The sequence below is a fragment of the Hyperolius riggenbachi genome, chromosome 1 (genome assembly GCF_040937935.1).
Source record: "Hyperolius riggenbachi isolate aHypRig1 chromosome 1, aHypRig1.pri, whole genome shotgun sequence".
Taxonomy (NCBI): Eukaryota; Metazoa; Chordata; class Amphibia; order Anura; family Hyperoliidae; genus Hyperolius; species Hyperolius riggenbachi.
In genome coordinates this window covers 466541915-466549798 of record NC_090646.1, presented here as the reverse complement: position 1 = coordinate 466549798, position 7884 = coordinate 466541915, and the positions used below count along the sequence as shown (strand labels likewise).

At 40.1% G+C, this 7884-nt stretch overlaps 1 long non-coding RNA gene across 2 annotated transcripts in view; it reads right to left on the bottom strand.

Annotated features, from left to right (window-relative positions):
* Window positions 1-249: 249 nt before the first annotated feature.
* LOC137521080 (uncharacterized) overlaps window positions 250-7884 on the bottom strand; it is a 140157-nt gene continuing 132522 nt past the window's right edge. For both annotated transcript variants that reach the window (XR_011022023.1, XR_011022024.1), the window contains one exon: window positions 250-580. This is a non-coding gene — a long non-coding RNA (uncharacterized lncRNA). The remainder of the gene's footprint in view (window positions 581-7884) is intronic.

Genomic DNA, 7884 nt, shown 5'->3' with positions numbered 1-7884 from the left:
TTCCATGCATAGGATCAGACATGAGATAATGAGGACTGGACAGGCTCCTTTGCTTCAGCTTTATCCTTTTTTCCCATGCACCAAACCTGTAGCCAACACAGAGAGACACAGTGCCGCCCCACTCAAATCCAATTTACCATGGACAAAAGCTGATCGACCAAATCCCCCACTAACAAACCGGTCACCACAGACAATTGGTATAATGTTTGGTTTTTATTCATTTCAAGACTAATTAACTTGAATCCCCCACTCTGCTCTGTACAGTGCCCAATTAATGTGCAATGCATGTCAAAGGGCTCCAGCCTTCTGAGTCTGTGCAAAGCTTTGTTAAGAATTGTATTGATCTAACTACAGTTTCCTACACATATTTACTTTTTATCTTCTGTGGTGTAAGCTGGGCTTTTTGTTGTTGTTAAAAGCTCGGTCTTACGAAGTTTAATAGGATTTTAAAGCCACCCTGATCCCCCCCAACTCCAACACTGTTTTGTTTCTGGAGCCCTCCAAATGCAAACTCTTGCAAGGACTTACAAATCCACTGAATGGAGGTACTCAAGTGCGGGAAGTGTAAGCTTTGAAGTATCTACAAAAAATGTGAAGGGAGAAACATAGGTTATTGGTGTAGTTTCATAAAGTACTGGATATTTTCTTCTTGAATCATATCTACATTTCATTAAGCAAACAATGTGGAGTTCCACATCCACAACAAAAATTAAAATAAAAAGCATTACTGATATATAAAACATAAAAATTTGAACTATACGTTTCCACTTGGGTCTGTAGCCAGCTATGATTTTTCTACACATGAACCATGTTTCCTTGCGGCCTTGGCTACAATTCACTTTAGTTTTCCTGTGCACTGAGAGCTACAATCATGTACAGTACATCTAGCTTCTCATAACTATACAGGATTCAAGTCCTAAATGCCTGCCCACAACCCATATACAGTCACAACCAATTAAAACTTCCTGTTACGTCTATTAGTTAGGCCTTGAACTTGATAGACAGCTGTCTTTTTATCAACCAAATTATGTAACTATGTAAATATCCAGTTCTAATTGATTATCGGTGCAATTCTGATAATCAAATTGTCTTGATCAGAAAGGATTCTTTTTCTGGCTGATTAGAAATGACCAATAAACAATTGTTTTACTGGTTATTGAACAATAAGACACCATGTGGACATGCAAATGACTGATCCATATAATTTGAGGCATAAAAAACCTTCCAGGAACAAAAGATTAGGCAAAAAACCCTGTAGGCATTTGTATGTTCATTTGGCATTTCTGTTCAGTTGATAGGAAATTGTTCTAGGTCTCTTTCTCTCCACTTACTGCACCAACCACTTCCTCTGTACCCATCCTTCCTTTAAAGTGCACCTGAACTCAGAACACCTCTCTGCTCTAAAAGATACACAACAGCATAATAACATTTAAACAAGAAAACATGTATTTGTTACAGCTGATACAAATCCTAAAATACATTTGCACAGTTTCTGCTTCTGGATTCATGGAAGCAGACATATTGTTTACAGCCTGTGCTTTCAAATGGGCTTATCTGTCATCTTTGCCATGGGCAGTCATGTAACACAGGGGGGAGATCAAATTACAACTTGTGAATACTAGTGTTGGGTGAACACCTGGATGTTCGGGTTCGGGCCGAACAGGCCGAACATGGGCCAGATGTTCGGCATGTTCGGCCCGAACCCCGAACTCAAAACAAGTCAATGGGGACCCGAACATGCCGCAATACGGCCCCCCTATGGGGTCGCAGGCATAAGGGGGGAGCATGCCCCGATCGCGGGGGGGTCGGAAATTCCCCCCACCCCCTCCGCTAGCGCTCCCCCCTCTGCCCGCTTCCCCATAAAAAAGTTTGCGTAAAGTTAAATAGTACCGGTGGTGGCTGCTGCAGTGGCTGGCTGGCTGGCAGTGGTGTGAGTGAGGAGGAGGAGTCCGAGTAGGACGCGTTGAGGCCGGGCAGCGGGCGGTTCAGCGGTAGTACCCTTGTGGTACTTCCGCCCTTTCTCTGACCTCACGTCCTCTACGTGATAATGCATACGAGGGTACACGTGACGCGTACCCTCGTTTGCGTCATCACGTAGAGGACGTGAGGTCAGAGAAAGGGCGGAAGTACCACAAGGGTACTACCGCTGAACCGCCCGCTGCCCGGCCTCAACGCGTCCTACTCGGACTCCTCCTCCTCACTCACACCACTGCCAGCCAGCCACTGCAGCAGCCACCACCGGTACTATTTAACTTTACGCAAACTTTTTTATGGGGAAGCGGGCAGAGGGGGGAGCGCTAGCGGAGGGGGTGGGGGGAATTTCCGACCCCCCCCCACGATCGGGGCATGCTCCCCCCTTATGCCTGCGACCCCATAGGGGTCCTGTTCGGCCGGGCATTGAGCAGTTCGGGCGAACCCGAACTAAAAGGCCGAACACCATCAGGTGTTCGGCCGAACTCGAACATCACCCGAACAGGGTGATGTTCTGCAGAACCCGAACAGTGGCAAACACTGTTCGCCCAACACTAGTGAATAGACACAAATGAGAGGGAATTAAACAGGTAAAACTCTCTAAATACACTCAGGGTGCATTTCTCTAAATTTTCCTTATGTCTTGTACAAAAGATCAGGTCCACTTTAAGTTTGGGGTAAATTGCAGTGTCAGCCCTTGTGAATGTGTAAATATATATTTGCAGTAATTTTGAGTGTGGAGTCGCACTTGCTTGGCTTCCATCAATTTCAGATGGTCAGGTGTGCAGATCTAATAGTCCCGGACACCATGGGACTCAAACTGTGGCAAATGAAGAGAAAGATCCGCACCACCTTCAGAAAAGCTTAGTCTGTTTTATTGGAAAAAAACATACAAATTTAAAAGAGGAGGCTCTGGTAGACAAGACAAACAAGATAGGGTTGCATTTGTTTCCACTTATAGTGTAGTCAGTAGTCAAGTGGAACGTTGTATTAAACGACATTGGAATATTCTTAGGGATTCATTACCTTATATTAAGGAATTTAATCGCCCCCCTATGTTCTGTTACAAAAGAGCACCCTCCCTTAGGAGTAAATTGGTTCATTCTGATATCAGTATTAATAAACAACCAAAGCAATGTGGCATTTTTCCCTGTTTACAATGTCATATTTGTAATAGCCTCATTAAGGGTGATACCTTTTTTCACCCTATGAGTGGTAAACGATATGCCATACGAGATAGGTACACTTGTGATTCTCGTTGGGTGGTTTATATGCTTAAATGCCCATGTGGTAAGTGCTATGTTGGCCAAACGACACAGAGATTGAAAGATCGTTTGGCCTCGCACAAATCTACCATTCGCAAAAAGAATATGGATCAGGCCGTTTCAGAGCATTTTACTACCTTTGGACACAATGTTAGTCAGCTTAGGGTTTGTGTCATCGATGGGGTTAAACAGGATAATAAAGGGGGTGATAGATTGTCTAGATTATTGAAGTTAGAATCTAAATGGATCAGAGAACTTGACACTGTGAATAGTGGGTTAAATAAAGAGTATGATTTGAGACTAGATTGGTGATACTGATAGACTCATAGATATTTATAGGCCTTATTAGCTTTCTTTTATTGGATATTTTTTATTATACTACCAATCATCTGATATACCATTGGTGGAAAGTGCTGAATTGATTTTTTTCATATATGGCATGACTTTTTCATATATGGCATTTTTATGTTTTTGGCATTTTTTGGCATTTTTTCAGCATTTTCTTGGCATTTTTTTGGCATTTATTTGACATTTTTTCTGCTTTTTTTGACATTTTTTCGGCATTTTTTTGGCATTTTTCGGCATTTTTTCGGCATTTTTTGGTGTTTGGTTAATTTTACGCGTATTTTTAGTCGCAAAGATTGCGTATAGTTAGGACGCGTTCATGTGGCACTTTCTAGGCGATTGTTTAATTGATACGTAATTTTTTATACGTTTATGCGTCATTTTTTGAGCGCTTGTCTCATGTGTATATACGTCCGGCATAGATGCGTATTTTTGATCGTCAGTAGTCTAGATAGAGGATATGCATTATTACGTCATCTATACGCGTATGCGGGTATGGCGTCGCGTCGTATTGATGCGTTTATGTGTCATTTCCATGCGGATTTTGATGTTTTGTTTTCTTTAATAAAATGTTACTTTTTGGATTTTTTCTTTTTTCTGCTATTCAGCATATTCCACCATGGCGTTTTGGCTGATATCTTGCCAATACATCTTAGAGGCATGCCTGATTTTGATATTTTTTTATTCAGCCATTATTGACAGTTATTTTTTGAATGTTTGGATCTTGCTCAGATCCACCAATGGGGGAGTTGGAGGTGTGACTAGATATGTAAATAGGCTGTTTCCCATCAGGTCCTCTAATTAGTATATACTCAGTGATTGGTTGTTTCTCTGTATATATGTTGGTGTTTTTGTATGTTACTTCAGAACTAGGCAGCATGAAGATGGGCAGGAGCCCGAAACAGTGGACTGTCCTGCCTTAAAGTTCTTTTTAAATTTGTATGTTTTTTTCCAATAAAACAGACTAAGCTTTTCTGAAGGTGGTGCGGATCTTTCTCTTCATTTGCCTAAATATATATTTGCAGCATTACAAGCCTGTAAGGTCAGGCAGACTGTACTTGAAGATATTTTGCCCAAAAATAACTTTTTAAAACATTCTAATTTCAAGCTTTTTTCAATTCAGTTCTTATCCATCTATATATTTATGGATCTGTATAAATGTTGAGGGAAGCAGGAGATATTGGGCTGGAAAGATTCTCTGTTGGGTACTGGCTAAGTTGGCACTGGGGTGGGTGGCAAGTATCATTAATTTAGAGTTATTAGAGTACCACTCCCTGCATGGATGTTGTTAACTGTTATTAACTCATTGATGGATGTTATAAATATTAAAGGTGTATTTGAGTAAGCACCACAGCAGTTAAAAAGAATAACAGCTGCAAATAAAAAAGCAAAACAGAGTGGCCAAGGAAATAGACAACCTTAGCTATTTATATATTTATTCAAATCTATTTCAAGTATCTATTCTATAAATAAAAAAGAAACAGGTAGCATACCACTCTAAAGCCCGGTACACACGCTAGATGAAACTCAGCCAAAGAAGTTGCTAATGACCACCTCTGTCGAGAATTGAGCACATCACCGATGCCTCGGTCACCGATCCGACGGGTGGATCAAGTTGGCCAATTGCTGACCTGAAAGCATTGTTCTCACCACTCAACCCATTGCTGCATGAAGTCACTCACACTGCTCTGTGATACCTCCACCTCCCCTCCGCCAGCATAGAAACAGAGTGCGTCGCCAGCCTGAAGTCTGTACAGTGTCAGACCCGTACTGTCAGGTAAAGATCTTTCACTGGTGACTATCCTCATGCATTTGTACAGGGATTTATAGATCAAATAGTTATATATATATATATATATATATACATACATATAAGTATATATATATATATATATATATATATATATATATATATATATATACTGTACATATATATATATATGCTGTGTATGTATGTATATATATATATATATATATATATATATATATATATATATATATATATATATATATATATATATATGTTACAGGCAAAGTACGAAATCAGGCATTCTATAGTATGCCTGCAGCGATTAGGTAGGCAAAGTACGGAATGTAAGTCTCGTTACATACTTTGCCTAGGCATTCTATAGAATGCCTGAAGTCGTTCAGGCAAAGTGTAGAATACCCGGTTCTCTATAGAATGCCTGCTTTTTTTCACACTTTGACTGTAACAGGGGGGGTGGTGGAATGGGGGTTAGGGAACCCATGAGCAGGAAAGAGGAGAGAGAGAAAAGCTGTGTTCATCATGTGCAGGGGGGGGGGGGGGGGGTGATGGCAGTTGGGTTTTGGCAGTTGGGTTTTGGCAGTTGAAGGCTAGTGAGGGGGAGGAGCCTGAAAAGCCACGATGCAGAAAAAAATAAGTTTTGTGTCATGATACAATGCTCTACTTGCAGCAAGAAATAAGCATTTTTTTGTGAGAAAATTGGAGGCAGAGACTAAAGAAGAGACCAGCCATTGGTGAGACTGACAAAGCAAAAGCAGAGGCACAGACAAGAGAGCACTACTGAAAAACTAAAGTAAGGAAGAGAAAGAGAGCTGCAGACATAACAGGAGAGGAGAGGAGAGAGACACCACTCATGTTTAACAGCTAAGTGAGATAGCAGTGATCCTGTGGGGACGGCAAGTATATAGGAATAATACTTAAAGAGGATGCGTCCTCTGGAGTCTCTGTAGGGAGGATTTAAGGCCCCCATTCTCCAGAGGTACTGCTCCTACTAAACCTTAATTAACAATACATTTTAGGAATTCGTTAGAATGTAACTAACAGGATCACTGTTTAAAATAACAAAAATGACATTTAGGTTATTTTGGAAAGATAGGTGCTATTAGGCCTACAAAGATAAATAAACAATCCTTTCTTTAAAAATGTATGGTTTAAAATTGATTTAAACATTTTTTCTTGAAATTTGAACTATTTGCATATTTACGCGCTATTTACGCGTTTTTTACGCGTTTACTAGGCGTTTTCTGCGCGTTTAGCGGTTTTAGCAGTGGCGTTTGACGCGTTTTTTTTTACGCGTTTACGCGTTATTATGCGTAAAACCTCATTGGGTTGCACTCATGCGTATTTTTATGCGTATTCTTGCGTAAAGATACTGAATGACTATTAAAGTGTGGAGATGCACATATTTAACCTTTTAAGAACTAAATAGCAACAAGTATACTAAACTCAGCAATCATCTTAAGAGATACTAGCCATTGATTTGTAAGGGAAAGTTATTATACACTGTTTATGTATAACTGAAACTGAATGTATATTTGAAAAATCAACAGTATATTTCTCATTGGACTGCTGTAATGTAAAAAGTAAGTTTATTTTTATATTGTTTTAATATGTCTTGGCATATTGTTAAACATTTTTTGGAAATTCCAATAAAAAATATTGAAAATGAGACACCACTCACATCTACAGGCGGTCGGTTGTACATTCACTGTATAGATGTTACAGGCAAAGTACGAGAAATTCAGGCATTCTATAGGCAAAGTACGTAACAAAAAAAACAGAATTTCGCACTTTGCCAAACCTGTCTTAGGCATTCTATAGAATGCCTAGGCAAAGTACGTAACAAAAACAGTCATTTTGTACTTTGCCTAAAATGGTCAGGCTTTCTATAGAATGCCTGAATTTCGTACTTTGCCTGTAACATATATATATAGTATATATACTTTTGATGAACTGGTAAATAAATGTTGTTTATCCTGGATATTCACTGAACATGTCACCTGCAGCAACCCCACAGACTTTCTGAGCATTTCTTCCTGTGATTGAGGTTCTAGATCTAATAAAAGATCAAGAATGCATGGACTTTTCAGAGAGGAGTCACCTCTTTTCCATGATAGATTTGTACACAGCCCTGACACTAAGATGTACACCTGGAGTCTCATTGCGTTTGAAGCTTCAGCTGATGGGGCTAATAATTGTGAGCAGCTATTTAGATAATTGATTTTCACAGGTGCCTACAGACATAAGAGGACAGTCAACCAATCATTTCAGTCCTGTTGAGCAATGATCTCATATCCCTGAGTTTCCCAACAGCTACACCTTCAGGAGAATGATATCAAGCTTACAGTGATCAAGAAAGCAGGAAAACCCTAACCACTTGCATTACAAACAGGTTAGCAATGAGCTGTGTTTCCTATTGTTTCAGACACTAGACATCTTGGCTAGTGTTGGGCGAACATCTAGATGTTCGGGTTCGGGCCGAACAGGCCGAACATGGCCGCGATGTTCGGGTGTTCGAGCCGAACTCCGAACATAATG